This window comes from Haliotis rubra, unplaced genomic scaffold (genome assembly GCF_003918875.1).
Source record: "Haliotis rubra isolate DU_JTF1 unplaced genomic scaffold, ASM391887v1 Scf915, whole genome shotgun sequence".
NCBI classification, from domain to species: Eukaryota; Metazoa; Mollusca; class Gastropoda; order Lepetellida; family Haliotidae; genus Haliotis; species Haliotis rubra.
In genome coordinates, this window is record NW_025767652.1 from 367 (window position 1) to 16,465 (window position 16,099).

The following is a 16,099-nucleotide window of genomic DNA, read 5'->3' on the forward strand; positions in this document are numbered from 1 at the left end:
CGATCGCCATGATGGTCGGTTGTGCATCAGTCAACGCCCTGGCATTTTCCGGCAGCAATTATCTCTTCTCCAAATTACGAACGCCGAACGCGGCTGAAGTGGAAGCGGAACGTAAACATCATGATTTGGCCTTAGAGAAACTGCAAGCTGCGCAAGCTGAGTACGCCAAAAAACGCGTGCAGGGAATACAGTTCATCAACGACCAACTCTCGCGCGAAAACCACGCCGTTCAAACGTTCAAGAAAGTCGACGATGTCATGTGAGAATACTACCTGCTCACCGGCAAACGACTCGAACCTCTCGAACGCTGACCCGGTCCGGTGATGTTTTCTCTGTTTTATCGCAACGTGCTGCTGCCGACGACGATTCGACAGATTTAATTTTGATGGCTTCAACGGGTCTCTTGCCCACGAGTCTGGTGACTTCGTTGTTGATGACATCCACCACTCGCGGTAAGCGTACGACCCATTCGGTGTTTCTGTTTCCGTGATCCATTAAATCCTGCGAGTATTGGTGCGAGAACAGGCGTTCGGCTAGGGTGAGATTGAATCTCTCAACGATGGCTTGGCTACGGTGAGCTCCCGCTATACCTCGCCTCACCTGGACGTCGTGCTTGGCCAGCAGCTGCGACACGGCTCCCATAAACTCGCGTCTGGGATTGACTTGCAATATGGTAGGCCAGATCAAGCGACTGCGTTTGTAAATGCGTTCAAACGCTTTGGCGACTTCATTCGAATCTTTCGTCGGCGGTCGGCTTTGTGGTCGGCTTGGTGGACGCGATTCTGCGTTTGAAATGTCGAATTTTCTTCTCGGGATGTATCGAGGCGCTGAAGGTAGACTTGCCAGATGGCTTGTTTTTAAGCCAGGCTTTGGCATTCTCTTCCGAGACTCGAGCAGCTTTGGCGAGTTTCGGGATGGCGTAGTTGATCGAACTGAAGCGCCCTGTGTACTGAGTTTCATTCCCAGCGACAAGAACAACTGCACATTGCAATAGTGAACAACGTATTTTGACTTGTTCATCAAGTTCGACACGAGCTTTTCGACGTTAGCCAGCTTGCTGTTTCCCCAACAAGCTTCGTTCATATTCAAGTCCGGGTTCACCGTCAATCGTTCGGGAGCTAGCGGATAGCTGTTGTTCGATTCGTGTAGTTCTGTTGGATAGTCCAAGTCCACTTCGAACATGTAGCTTTGTTCGAATCCGACGAAATGTTATTCATGTCAATCATCTCGAGCGAGGAGACACATTCGAATCCCCCGGTGGGGAGATACTGATTCATGGCCCAGCCGTACAGGTTAGATAGAGTAGTCTGCAGTGAGTCCGTTGGTAATCCTAACGGTTTGCGTTTCTCACTTGAACTCCTCACTGCCGAGGCCTTCCCATTTCGCTATAAAATTCCTTTGTCTGGCCGACATGATCAGATTTCTGCTGAAATAAACGTTGACGTGATGTTTGTTTCACTAATATATGCCTATGCTAGGCCTCACTGATGATAATTTACGAAGATATACTGAGTCAAAAAAGAAACTTCACATTCTTTCTTCAGGGCACTATCAAAGAACAAGAGATGGGAAGATGGTTTAATTGTTATTATTTCTTTGCTGAGATCTGTGTGATGTACTCGATACACTGACAGTGCCATAATCAGTTCCATTAGGCTACACCGCCGTTCCCAAACATGGGTATCCAGAATGTCAAGTCACAAGAACTAAAATGCGAAAATTCTCAGTTGAATATCGTGTATGGCCGCCCCGCGCATTCACCTCACCACTGCCAAACACCGTCTCCTCATCGACTGCCTGATGCTTGTGAACACGTGGTTGGGGATTCTGCGCCATTGCTCTTGCAAGGCAGCGCCAAGTTCCTGTAAATTCTGAGGTTGGTTCCTCAGACCACGAAGCCTTCTCCCAAGTGCATCCCAAACGTGCTCTGTTGGATTACGGTCAGGGGACCTCAATGGCCAGTCCATGACGTTGATTCCAGCTTTTTGAAGGAAATTTTGTGTCAACATCGCGGTATGCGGCCGAGCATTATCATGCTGGAACTGTAGACCTGGGCCATGAGCCGCCATGAAAGGAACAAGTTCAGGGGTGAGCACCTGGTCGCGGTAAGCAGCAGCTGTGAGGTTTCTACGGATGACCAGAAGTCGGGAACGGTTGTTCCCACAGAAAGCACCCCACACCATGCAACTTCCGCCCCCGAATCTGTCGACTTCCGGTACACAACATTGGGCATACCGTTCATGTCGTCGTCTCCAGACTCTATGCCTGCCGTCTGCGAATCTGAGTGTAAACCTGGATTCATCGCTAAAGACGACTCGATTCCAGTCTCTCTGGGTCCATCGGAGGTGACGTTGGGCCCACAGCAGACGTTGACGTTGATGAAATGGCGTCAATATTGGCCCGTCGAGAATGGAGATTTGGCAGCCCGCAACCGATTTCGAATGGTCCGTGAGGACAGTCGACCTCTAAACATCTCAGCCCTGGTTCGTGTAGCCGGCAGAAATCTGTCACGTAGGTCTTCTGCTCGTGACGTCACACGTGGACGACCCGACCTTGGGCGATCAGAAGTGGTGCCAGTTTGTTGTAGACGACCTCGCAAGTCATACACAGTACGACGGCTGCATCCCATTGCTCTTGCGACGTCAATAACTGATCTTCCCGCTTGCAACATGCCAACGGCACGTTCACGTTGCACATTTGACAATCGTGGAATTTCAAGTACCGTTAGAACTGTGGTTTACAAGTGTTTATTCAATTCTTGAGGCCAATGCAAACACGTGCATATGAAGAAAACTTCGATGCGAAGATCACGTGATCGACTTGCACGTGCAAAACCTGAGTTGGCACTAACGTCATTTGCACGACGAATGGATGGGTTTGAGTGGGTTTTGCTGACGTTTTTCTAGAGTCGAAAGATAGGGATCCCATTTCGGATACATAGATGTATCATCAGAGAAAAAAATATTCATTATTTTTCAAATTACATTTTGTGAAGTTTCTTTTTGGACTCAGTATATATATCCACACAAGCGAGACCGATTTTACACGTCTTGTCACACCCGCCATCTTGGATTGCCTCAATTTATATCCAGCTTTATATAATGACAGACGATTTCAAGTCCGCGTGGGTTCTACCCTGTCTGATCATTACAATCAGGATCAGGGTGTTCAACAAGGCTGTATTTTGTCTGTCACACCGTTTAGTATCAAGATCAACAGTTTATCCTGGGTTTTAAATTATTCAACTGATATTGTCCCAGGCTATAAGTCAGGCCATTCCCCAATTATACTATCACTTTCAAATAAATTAAGTAATGAAAGAGGCCGTGGTTATTGGAAATTTAACACCTCACTCTTACACAACGAAGAATATATAAAAATTGTCAAAAATATATTACATGATACTCTACTCGAATATGCAAAAAATATTGACAATGAAGACGAATCGAACAACTTTATAAAAAAGACGGAACGCAGGAATTGATAATATCTGAATCTTTATTTCTAGAAACTTTCTTAATGAATTTGAGAGGAAAAACAATTTCATTTTCTACATACATTAAGAAAAATAGAGAAAAAAACAGAAAGGATCTTGAAGATTCAATACAAATTCTTGAAGAAAATATAAGAAGCGACTTTAACAATTTAAATGAAGAATATTTAGCAGAATTAGCTACGAAGAAAACACTTTTGGAGCATATTAATGAGGAAGACGTAAGAAGAACTCAATTTCTAAAAAGAACAAAATGGTATGAAGAAGGAGAAAAACCCACCAGCTATTTTTGTCATCTGGAAAACAGAAATTTTACCAGTAAGCTCATAGGAAGTGTTATGAAAGATAAAAGCGATCTGATAACTGATGGTAGCGGTATTTTAGACGAACTGAAACAATTTTACAGTAATTTGTTTAGAGATATTCACCAACATGAGGATCAAAATGATATTGATTTAAGTTCTGTTAACACTCCAAAGATAACTAAAAAAAGAATTTGAGGATTTGGAAAAAGAAATTAGCTTAGAAGAAATAAATAAGGCTGTTTGATCCATGAAGAATGATAACAGACCAGGAATTGATGGCTACCCCATTGAATTCTTTAAGTTCTTTTGGAAAGATTTAAGCCCTTGGGTTTATAGATTTATAAAAGAAACCTTTACAAATAATTATTACTTGTTTACCTAAACCAAATAGAGACAGAAAATTCCTAAAGAACTGGCGACCTATTTCATTACTAAATTCCCTTTACAAAATAATAAGCACATGTATTGCAAACAGGTTTAAATCAATATTAGATACAATTGTACATGAAAATCAAACAGGTTTTATACCTGGGAGATGTATGAGTGAAAATATAAGACTTCTATATGATATTGTCTTTGAAACAAGAAGGTTAAATAAACCCGGCCTATTATTACTAATAGATTTTGAAAAAGCCTTTGACACTATCTCCAAAACATTTATAATACAGGTAATGGGTTTGGGTTTGGGCCCAATATTATCAAATGGATTCAAATTCTAACCGGTAATAATACAGCAGCTGTGATACAAAACGGGCACTTCTCTTCCTTATTCCACCAGGAACGAGGGTGTAGACAGGGAGATCCGGTCCCACCGTATTTATTTATTCTTGCCGTTGAAATATTAGGTATTAGGATAAGGTCGAATCCTAATATAAAGGGTATAACACTTAATGATACAGAACAGAAACTCGGACAATATGCGGACGATACACAGCTATTTCTAGATGGATCTGAAACAAGTCTCAGTGTTGCAATTGAAACACTGAATAAATTCTATCAAATGTCTGGACTCAAAATGAACATAAACAAGACAAAAGCTATCTGGATAGGCTCAATGATAGATAGTAATATAACTTTAGCCAATGACTTTTATCTTGACTGTCACAGTGGAAACTTTGAAATCTTAGGAATAACACTTATTGCTTCTCTTAAAGACCTTTGGGTAATTAACACAAGAAAACGCCTAGAATATATTAATAGATTACTTGCTAGTTGGCGAAGAAGAAACCTGACTCTAATCGGGAAAATCACTGTTATCAAAACTCTAGCAATTTCTACTCTAGTACATATTTTCTCAGCACTTCCTACCCCGCCAAAAACATTCATCGATGAACTCAATAAAATAATCTATAGATTCATATGGAATAATAAAAATGATAAGATTAAAAGGTCTAATATCAATAGAACTTACGAAGATGGAGGCCTCAGAATGATTGGCATTGAATTGGCATTTCATTAACGCTTCGAAATTATCATCACTGAAATGTCACTTAAAGAAAACTTCAAACTTTAATACCATTTTTCCCTTAAGTCAACTGTACTTTCTAGGTTCTAATGCTGTTGATTGCTTATCTGGCAAAGATAATCCCTATTGGAGAGATGTTTTATCTGCTTGGAAAATATTTTGTACAAAAACACACCTTTGACAGCGATGACTTAGACCAAATCTTAGCTCAGCCAATCTGGTTAAATCATTTCTTTAAATCTTCATACATGATAAGAAATTGGTTTAAATGCGGTATACATTATGTCAGCGATATTTGTAATGAAAATGGATTTCTCAGTTTTGAAGCTGTAAAACAGAGGTACAAAATAAGCGGAACCTTCTTAGACTATCATCATTTCTTAAATAACATTCCAATGAACTGGAGACAACTTGTAATGTTAAATCAATTAAACATTAATAGAGTTTACCTAGATATGATTTCAAATATTAAAGGATCAAGGATATTCTATGATAAATTGATTAAGAACAACGATACCCCTAAAGTACTAGAGTATTGTACAACTGTCTTTCAGCAGGATATAATGTGGAGTAATGTATTCAGATATTACAGGAAATGCACAAATGATTGTAAGCTGTTAGATTTTCAGTACAGATTTATTTACAGAATAATCTATACAAAGAAAGAACTATTGAAGATGAAGCTAGTTGATAATGATACTTGTACATTTTGTAAAAATGCCTCAGAAGACATATTGCATGTATTTTTTTACTGTGATTTAGTTAAAAACTTTTGGCGAAATGTAGAACAATTTCTAAATTCCCACCTCCAATGTGATGTCACATTTACACAATTCACTATGATGTTTGGAATGTTCTCAAACAATAAAATACTAAACCATATTATACTTCTTGCCAAAAGATTCATTTATGTTTCAAGTATAAAACAACAAACACTTTCCCTTGAGGGATTTCTTAAGTTATTAAAAGATATATATACAACTGAAAAATATATAACTAAGAAAAACAATAGCTTAGATCCCTTTATTAGGAATTTGAAACATTTATATACCTTACTATGTGCTTAACATTAAATTCTACTTATAATATCAGCTGAGACATCCAGACCCTACTCGCTACAACCATACTATTCAAACCTTACCCCTCCAATTTGATATTCCCTCAACAGAAACTTTAATGACATCATATGTATCTAAATATAAGTTGTAATCTCACGATGTTATATTTGTATATATGTAAACATGCTTGTATGTATGTGCATATGTATGTATATGTATATATGCATGTGTATATGTGTATATGTGTGTGTGTGTGTGTATATATGTATGCAATACTGTCTTTTATGTCATATGTAACCTTGCAAAACATCACTGAAGCTATATACATATATATTTGGATGTTGTCCTCTTTGCCATATGTATTTTATGTTAGACTTGAAATGGAATAAAAAAGAAAAAAAAAAAAAAAAAAAAACAAAAAGGTGTAAATCCAACTAGGGTCCATGCAGGTAGCAAAGGTACTGTAAGTATGGTGATCTACCTTCAGTTGTTGGCGATCTGTAGCCTGTTTTTATATAGTGTCGTCGTCCATAGTTTTAGACTTAATTACTAGTTTTACATTTATACCTGTGATATTCTGATTATTTTCCTGTCCTTCGTTGACAGTCGTTTATAATTTACTTTTAATCATTATAAATCTATAACTTGATTTAGCCACGATATGGCTAAAATATTGCCGATGTGACTTAAAATCTTAACTGACTCACTCAATTACGAAGATCGACGCTCATGCTATTAACTACTGGACTGTGGTGATGATCGCCTACTCCTTTGAGTACAGACTGGAGGACTGACCTCCATGTCTAAAGGTTCAAATCGATTTTGAACCGTAGCAGGAGCTGAGGGAGGAGAAGGCACTTGCAAGTTTTGGAGGGCCCTGATACTGATGTGCCCGGTACAGAGGAAACTTGATCCAGAATGATCTGATCATCATTCACCCAAATGATCGACGTTTGGCAATTAGAGGAAACTACAGCTGAGTAAGAAATAGAAAAAGTCTGAGGTGGAACCGAAACTAACTTTTTGTGCTTCATGATATGAAACAATGTAAGTATATTTAACTTTCAGTATTTTTTATTCTCTTTCAAAGACAGGATTTGGAAGAGGCTGCATAAAGAAACCAATCTTTATCGTGTCAGCTCACTCAGGCGTGACTACGTCTTCTCAAGTCTTTTTAATCGAAAGAAACGGCAATAAAATCACCGACCACTGTCTAAAGATGGGACCTGCGTTACGCAAAACAAGTCATTCGTATCGTTTCATACACATGGGCCTTAATTTACAACCGCCTAAATCCTAAGGCATTATTTTTCAAATTTGGGGCTAACAGGCGGTCATAATCTAGCCAAAGGAACGCACATGTAAAGCACGTGTATTACACAATGACTCAATAGCTATGTATTGCATATTCACGTGCTGAGTATTTGTCACAGATTGGCACAGATAGAGCAAGCATTTAACATTTCAAAAACGAAAACATCATTGAAATTACCATGTACTTTAATTAGGATAATTGCCTATATTTAAAACAGGTGTTTTTTCTGTCCTAATACAAGTTACCTTAGTTTGAAAAGTGAAAGTAGTAATTGATTGTTGTGTGGCCAATGAATTCGTTATTTATTGTGAATGGATGAAAGTTTGTGAACTATGACATAAGAAAAGTTAAGTCAAACTAAAAAAAAGGCAAATTTTAAAATGCAGTAAAAGTTGCTTTAAAAACAAAACAAACAAATTTTAGCTGTAATTATCAGTATCCGGCAAGGAAAATTGTTCATTCATTATAATAAACTCAAAATCATAAGAAATGTATTCCAAAATCTTATTAATGTGGCATTTTTTTCAGTTTTTGTCAATTAGCAATCTGAATTGTTGGAAAAAGGTCTGAATCTTTGACAGCCGGGTTCTTCCTGATTATGCATAATTAAAGCTTACTTGATGTGTAAATGCCATCTTGGTATATAACAGAATCGTTATTTTTAGTCAAAACTTAATTTAATTGTGTAGTTTGAGCAGGAGAGGAATAGTTATTTTGGGTAAAAATTCAGTCCCATCATATTTTCATAAAAATATTCTTTCATAAAGAATAGAAAAGGTTATGGTATTTGTAAAACTGTCAATGGATAAAGCTTCTTTAACTACAGGTTGATTAAATTGATGGGTATACCCTAACCTTTCTGTAGCATCATATCTTATTTTCAAAATAGGGTGGTGCTTAATTAATGCACGGGTGTATATAATGTAGCATAGTCAATGACCACCTTCCCTGGTGGACATGGGCCAGTCTGCGGTCAGTATCTTTAACCTCAATGATTATCCGCGCCAATTAGTCAACAGAACAATTGTTTCAACCCTCTCACCATCAACTAAGTTACCAAGACCCGAGTCAGTACCGATAAAAATCTCCATCCCCTACATTGTAAATGCCTCACACCAGATCAGCAGACTCGTGAAGCAACAAGGCGATATCGACACAACATTCTCCACCTCACGAACTCCCAACAACCGTCTACAGGCCAACAGGCGTAACCACCCCAAGAACGAAAAATCCAATCACAAGGGGGTGGTTTACAAAATTGACTGTAACTATGGACAATCATATATTGGCGAAACATCCAGGCCAATCAACACCAGAGTGAAAGAGCACCAGACGACAGGTGTTGTGCCCTTAAACCTACAATGGTCTTAAGTGCAATTCATGATGCACGAGCAGCACGGGGAAAGTCCGTAGTAACCCGAGCTGAGTTGATGAATGACAAATATGGTCACTTTGACCTTATAAATTTGTCAATTGGCACAAATGTGTGTTTACTAATACTATTTGACTGTTCCAAGTGGCACGTGATAAATAAATGGATGTATCTCCCAGATAAGGGAATTGATGCATGACGTGATAGGACAAGAAGCGAATACCTCAATATCAACTCATGCTACATGCTATGTTTGCGTGACGTCACAGGCCCCCCAAGTACCCCCGTGTTCATAAAATGTACACGATAATTCAAGAACATGCAAAATTATGCATGACGTCACTAGTCAAGAGTTTCCAATGAGACTCTTGCTGATATGTTAAATAGTCAACGCTGTAATATCTAAGCGCAGCGCACAGCTGATGCAGATGTTTAATGATAGACAAATTGTCGTTTCAAAGACGAAAACAATGTGTGATGCAATTCCCTTTTCTTAATTTTAACCGTACCCAGCAATATTCCAGCAATATAGCGGCGGTCTGTGAATAATCGAGTCTGGACCAGACAATCCAGTGATCAACATCGTGAGCATCGATCTACGTATTTGGGATACGATGACGAATGTATTTGTTGTGTATGAGGCAGCATTTCACTACCATGGAAACAAGAAGAAAGCCTAAGCTGTGACTGGAGACAATCAGCTGTAGTCAGCTACAGCAATGACAAGCCAATAATCGAGGGACTAACAAATACATTTTGTTGACGTTTGTTGAACTGGCGCACTCCATCAGGACTACATTGCTACACTGCTCCATTTACTGTATGTTTTTGTACCTAATGATTCTTTGTAACTAAGGACAGTTGTTTTTCATCCTCATATCTATTTTCCTTTCAGCATTAACGACAAAAGAAATACTTGCTTTATCATAGTGCCGATTTTCTGAAATCGTCTTCACAAAGTGCCATTAATTCAATGTAGAATGTATTCACAGAGTATGCCCATTTCCACTGAAAGACGTAACACATATTGCATAAAGCCACGCTTCGATGTAGATTCTTATATCGTTATCCTTCCTTCCGACTTGCACGATATTACTGTGAGAGACTAACAGCTAAACTTCCAGAATTTCTGCCAAACACGTTCGTAAAAACTACATGTAGTAAAGAAGAACCGGTGAGTTCCATGACATGAACATACAGACTGACATCGTCAGTGTCTGAGGTGTGGAATGAAATCAACTGAACTGAAATAACGGATGTCTTAACTCCCTGAATGCCAGAGTGGCTAAGTGAGTGAGTGAGTTTAGTTTTACGCCGCACTCCAGCTATATGGTGGCGGTCTGTAAATAATCGAGTCTGGACCAGACAATCCATTGATCAACAGCATGAGCATCAATCTACGCAATTGGGATACCATGACATGTGTCAACCAAATCAGCGCGCCTGACCACCCGATCCCGTTAGTCACCTCTCACGACAAGCATCGGTTGCTAAAGACCAATTCTAACCCGGATCTTCACGGGTCCCTGAATGCCAGAGGAACATGTATTTATTATATACCTGCGGGACCGCCTCCTTGGTGTAGTGGTTAGAGCGTCCGCCCGGAGAGCGGAAGGTCGCGGGTTCGATCCCCGACCGCGTCATACCAAAAGACGTTAAAATATGGTACTTGTTGGTCCCTGCCTGGCGCTCGGCATTAATGGGTACAACAAGGACTGGTCGGCTCGGAGTCAGTATAATGTGTCTGAGTGGGGTATTCATGCTTCACTGCGGCATGGTATCTCAGTGGGCTAGCACTATAAAACCAGCTTCAGTCTGGGCTAGAACAAGCAGCCGAACATACGCATACACACGCATGCACGTCGTCATATGAGCGAAATGTTCTCAAGTACGACGTTAAACCCAATTTCACCTCACCTCACCTATTATATACCTGCGAGTGAAAGACATTTCGGCTGCAGTGGTAGAAATTTGATATGTTCACTGTAGTTACAATGTAGCCTAATGGTTAAAGCGTTGGCTCGTCACGCCGAAGACCCGGGTTCGAATCCCAACATGGGCAAAATGTGTGAAGCCCATTTCTGGTGTCCCCCGCCGTGATGTTGCTGGAATATTGCTAAAAGCGGCGTAAAACCAAACTCAGTCAGTCAGTCAGTCAGGGCTCCACAAAGCATCCAATACATGGCAACGTAAACATATTCACCTCACTGCATTTGGCCAGCAAGCCTGGGCATCGGAAGAACAACCTCCAGCCAGGTAAACTCGCACCGATCAGCTGATCGCCGAGTCATAATTCAGTGCATCCGTACTGCGGCTGTGAGCTGTGTTGCGTCGGGTCCACGCCTCGCTTCCTGCGAGTTTAGCTCTGTCCAGAACACTTGAGTTACGTTCTGGCTGCGGTTACTCTCGTTCTAAAACACACACTACATTTTGCACGCCCAAATTTGAAATTGCAAGGCGTTTTCTTTGTTATACAGGTTTCAGGTGTGCAGAGGAACAGTAATTGGCCTACTCTCAAATCTGACATGTTAGTTGAATTAGTTGAGTTGGGAATTCGCATCGCCATTATTCCAACCATATAGTGACGAGATCTAGTGTGCATTCATAAACGTTTTAGGTCGAAGGTCCAAATGAGTTCTATTTAACACACACATGCACGCACGCACGCACACACGCGCGAGGTCCATCCCCATCCGTGTCAGCAGTAGGTATAACACATTTTTGGCTTTAATTCATGATGTTTATTTCTTCCTACTTGGGGACCCACTTTTTTTTGCATGAGGTCCCGAGTATAACCTTTGATAGTGGGTTGAAGTCACTGTACGGGATCAGCAGTGGAAATAAGGGCTTGTCAAGAGCTGCTTTTGCTGCAGCATCGGCCTTTGTGTTACCTGCTATGCCGACGTGACCCGGCAACCAGCAGAGGACGATGTCGCATTGGCCAGTAGAAAGATCATTCTAAAATGTCCAGGATGATAGGGTGACTTGAAGTAACATTTTGAAGTGCTTGAAGGCAAGTTAATGAATCTGTAAAAAACGATAAAGATTTTGGAATGATTCTGTTGTTTAAAATAGGTCAAAGCCGTGAAGATAGCTTTGGCCTCATCAGTGAAAATGGAACTATTGTCGGGAATCCTAGAGGAGACACTCTTGGATCCAATGACTGTAGCACTGGCAACTTGACCATCATCCTTGGATCCATCTGTGAAAATGGATCTATATGGGTGTCATACTTGGAACGTAACTGGTTGTATTCCTGCTGGAACTCCAAAGGATTTGTTTCGGACTTTTTGAGTTTGGTGAGGGTAAGATCGACCTGTGATTTCACCATCTGCCACGGTGGCGAAGACAGAAGCCGGTAAGGTGCTATGATATTAAGGTCAATTTTAGCTGCAGATATGTGTGGTTGTATTATGATTCCAAGTGGTGGAACCAGGCTTGGCAGATTGGAATCAGGTTTTTATACAGAGGGTTGAAAACACAATCGTATGTAATAATAGTTAGAATCTATGTAGAGAAATCTTAGTGGTTAAGAAGGGGCGGAGATTCTAACTGACTTAGAACTCCGCCTACTTTTGATGGACAGTTGCGAAGTGACGTCACTAGCAAGGCCATATACACTGATCTACGTCATTTCTTTACCTCACAATTCAAATGTGCGCGCCGAAGTGGAGAGCCATGGACGAGCAGTCCGGTTTCGTGAATTTTTATTTGTTGTTCGACGAACTTTTCAGTTGCTGTTTATTCCATCTCAAGATTTTGTAAAACATGAGGAAAGTGACGGTCGTTTCGCCCCACCTCTATCATCCTATGATATCAAACACGTCAGGAAGCGATACCGAAGAAAACGCGACAAAACAACCAGTGGGCACTAAATGTTTGGAAAGACTGGGTGCAGTACCGAAATCAGCACAATGCAACTCTCCTAGAATTTGGTGTACTTCCAGAGCATATTTCTGCGTTGAATAACCGCAACCTTGATTTCTGCATGCAACGTTTCATTCTTGAAACACGGAGAAAGGACAAATCGGCATATCCCCCCTAACACATTGACACAGATCGTATCGGCGTTACAGAGGTACCTTCGACAAGACTGTGGCAGACCAGATATAAACTTTTATAAGGAGCACGATCCTACTTTTGCCATATTTCGTAAGACATTGGACGCGCACATGAAGAAATTAACGGCAAAAGGCGTCGGCGTTGACAAGAGACGTTGTGACCCATTAACAGAAGCGGACGAACGGAAAATGTGGGAATCCAGTGTGTTTTCTTTGGATTCGGCGGAAGGACTAAGTAATGCTGTCTTTTTCTACAACGGAAAAGCGTTCGCTTTTCGTGGATTCCAAGAACATAAAAATTGTGAAGCGGATCAATTTCAGGTTTTGAGTGATGCATCTATTCAGGTTGCCCACGATGGCCCCTCCCCCCAATAGCTGTTTTCAATAATTTGTCCCCAGGCTCCTGTACGACTATCGTCGGAAAAGTAAACCCTCCGCCATGATCTAATGTTCCAGCGAACACGTTGATTACAGCAGGCAAATCGTGCAGCTATGTGAGCTGGAGACAATATTATACGCTTGATCTGTCATCTGGCCCTGCTGCTTTCAGCGGATTCTTGACGGCCCTGCAGGAAATGGCTCTCCCTTGTACCCACTGTTGCCTTAACGGTGTGCTTGAGTCCTATGAACGGCGCATAACAAGTCTCAACAATACTCTCTTATTGTTGCCCTACAGAGTTTGCCAGGTCTTGATAAATCTTAAACGTCATCGGTAGCACTGTGTTTGTTGAAGAGTCGTGAAAGTATGGAAGGATTGCGCCCAACGTGATGTCCAATTTGTCTGAGGGATATTCCTTCATTTCTCTGGGCAATAATTTGACACCTTGTAGCCTCTGACAATTTACGACATGCCATGACAATCATGGTACTGAATATTCAATCCAAATTGAGAGCAGAGAGTGTGTCATGTTATCAGTAAAGAACTTGATTTCGACAATGTTGATGGCATGACATTTCACGTGCATCGCCCGTAGTTGCGCGTGCATTGAATATCCCTAAAGAATTCATGATATACAGGAAGATGCAAAATGTTAAGAAATCATTCAGAAAAATTCTCATTTTTCTAAATTCACAAAATTATAGGTGGCTGAATCTGGTGTTGCTTAATTATTCCCACATGTATATGAGTATTCTGCGAAGTCCATCTGAAGCATGAGGTGTTCTTTCAATGTTCAACAGTCACTGTCTCTTCACTGAGACCGGATGTATGTTGTTGCTTAATAGCCTTCTCCAACACACATTCGATTAGCTTCATGGCCTTCTTTTTTCGTCCATTTTCATTGACTTCGACTCTCTTCCATTGTCCAAATACAAACTGGTCAGGATATACTCAGCTTCTGCTGTTAGGTAAATGTATCAGCCTTGGCACAGACAGATTATCAATCTTGATTCACAGCCACCAGTTTATCTCTTGTTTTACCGGTGTTTCTTTACTCTTTCCCTGATAACATTGTTTCTCTTTTACCTTTCTTTGCGATTCAGCTGATTGACTGGAACATAAGTAAGCCATTCTTCACCTTCTCTATTTTGCAATGTATTACATGGTAAAGTACACTAGCATGACAGAAATGTACGTTACCACACTAGAAATGTACGTTACCACACTAGAAATGTACGTTACCACACCAGAAATGTACGTTACCACACTAGAAATATACGTTACCACACTAGAAATGTACGTTACCACACTAGAAATGTACGTTACCACACCAGAAATGTACGTTACCACACTAGAAATATACGTTACCACACCAGAAATGTACGTTACCACACCAGAAATATACGTTACCACACCAGAAATGTACGTTACCACACTAGAGAGCGACCGTTGTTGGCAGTTACGCAGCCGTTTTTTCAACTGGACATTTTTTCTTTCATTTCCCATCTGATGGTAACGTACATTTCCGCCATGTACAAGGTTGTTCTTATGACAATCTTTTCCGCTTAGGGACCGTTAATAATTTCTCTCTCACAGGTTGTGTTTCTTCCAATAAGATAAAAATGACAAAACCTTTTGATGAAATGGAAAATGTATGTTGAAGCACACTGCAATACACGTGTTTTATCAGCAAAATGACATTGTAAACAGCGATGTAGTGATGACCAACGCAGCGGTCGGTTGGCCCATACATGCCAGCAGGACTAAGTCGCCTTGTCCCTGTGAATCGGCTTACGCGATGACCTAATGATGTGGCTGCTGATGACGTCACCGTCAACATCCAGTTGCGTAGGTGAATAACCCGCAGATAGCGATCCTCTTGGGGTGTTGTGACTCTGGAACGTCCACTTCTGGGTCGATCACATGTCTGGCCTGTCGTACTGAAACGGTTAAACAGCCGAATTATGGTTTGTCTTGTGCAACCCAATGTCCTTGCAATATCGCTGTTGAAAGCACGCATTCGTGTCATTCCATTCATTTGCCCCTTATTTTGTACATAAATTGTAGGGGGGGTCATTCACATTGTACATGCTACTCCATAAAAAAATCATCCCCACACACACACACACACACACCTAGCCATAAATTATGAACTGTTGAAAATGCCAGCTTTTTAGCACAACGACAAATATATATCTGACTTCCACTTTCGTGATTGTGTATTTGTCTCCACACTGCATGTACATCTGTTCACGTCTTTGTGCAACTCAAGTACCTATAAAACATAATTACTTCTTGTTATTTGCTATATTTAACGTCGCACTAAGGTATCACGGCAACGGGGTAGTATACTTATTAAGAAATCAGGGGGAACATAAAATAGAAATTTTCAAACAGTGGTGTTACCACCCAAAAAAGCAACCAACCCTATTTCCCCCTCCTTTCACACACACACACTCACACACACACACACACACCCGACTAGTTCTTGTTTACAAAACAAACTCACAGCTATAAAGAGTAAACTGAGTGTCCGGTAAGTGATAAAGTGCAAATCCCTGCAAGTAATTAAATAATCTTGGGTGTCATGGGACGGACATACTGCGTGTATGGTCCTCACTGTTATGTCCCTTCTCCAGCGTAACTATGGA